We start from the raw sequence: 1,274 nt of genomic DNA on the forward strand, positions 1-1,274 counted from the left end.
TTTGGATCTAGTTACTAAATTGGATGTGCAGTGCAGATGTTCAAAGTAAAAAGGTTGCATTCTCAGCCTTTGTTGTACTGTAATGGGTTCAATAGAGTTATTTAAATACCATGTATACAATTTATCATTGCACGCAGGGCCCATGCTTACTGGGAAGTGCCATGCCACTGACAATCGTGGCCAGAAACATAAATCTACACCAAGAAGAAGAATAAAAAGGGAAAATTCAGATTTCTAGACAGCAGTAGTCGCAATTGTGACCACAGGATCGGTCCTGCTGCAATGCCCTGCACGTCACGTGACACCACCTTACCCTGTGCCATTACTAAACTATAAACTTTAATAAGGGTGCGGCGGTGGCTAGGAGATGTTTACTACCTCGCCTGGTATACAGGAGGTCGTGAGTCCGATCCGTACTCTGACGCCTGCTGTATAGTTGGAGTTTCCGTGTCTCTCTCTCCCTGTGGTCGCGTAGATTTTTCTCCGGGTCCTCCGGTTTTCCACCTCCATATTTAGAATCGTGCGTTCCGAGTATTTGGTTGCTATAAATTTCCACGTGAAGAGCCACTTCGTTGAGCTATCATTTGTGATAACCAGGTTGCTTCTGAAAACGAGCTACGTAGCTCAGTGGGGGTCTTAGACCTGGTAAAATAAAATAAAAAAGAGTTCATGTCATTGCCTCCTCCTGCCTTATCCCCTGGAGGATTTCCCTGGTTAATGCATCTCTCCTAATTGCAGGCACATCAGCTGCAATTCAACAATAACAACACCGATAATTGGCGGACCTTAGCCACTACTTGGCGGTGATCCCACCGAGGCATTTGTGCCTGGCTAGGTGCACACACGCGCACACACACACAATGCCCGTCTCTCACATACACAATCCCTTCCTCGTACACATAAACAGGCAAAGCCAAAGCTCCCCTGTATCGCCTGTAACCGGGCTGTCGGGGGCAAGGGCTGTTGGCGAGCGCCTATGAAGGCCGGCACGGCGCACAGCAGCAGCAGCAGGTGCTGCTTCGAGGCCGAGTCGACCTAGGGGAGGCACCAGAACCGGTACAAGCGTACAGTGCGTGCCAGAGCGGTTGTGCGAGTCCAGGTGCGTGCAGGTGAAGCGAGACGGAGGCACGGGCGGACGACACAGAGAGAGAGAGATCGAGTCGGTCTGTAGATCCAATCATAACCTGGTTTGTCGGGACATTCCTGGGCCGGTTAAATCCGGTTGGTCCCGGGCGCGAAGGGGAAAAAAGACGAGGTGAGAGAGGGCCGACGGG

Source organism: Petromyzon marinus, chromosome 5, assembly GCF_048934315.1.
Source record: "Petromyzon marinus isolate PM22_M1 ecotype Great Lakes invasive population chromosome 5, UKy_Petmar_22M1.pri1.0, whole genome shotgun sequence".
Taxonomy (NCBI): domain Eukaryota; kingdom Metazoa; phylum Chordata; class Hyperoartia; order Petromyzontiformes; family Petromyzontidae; genus Petromyzon; species Petromyzon marinus.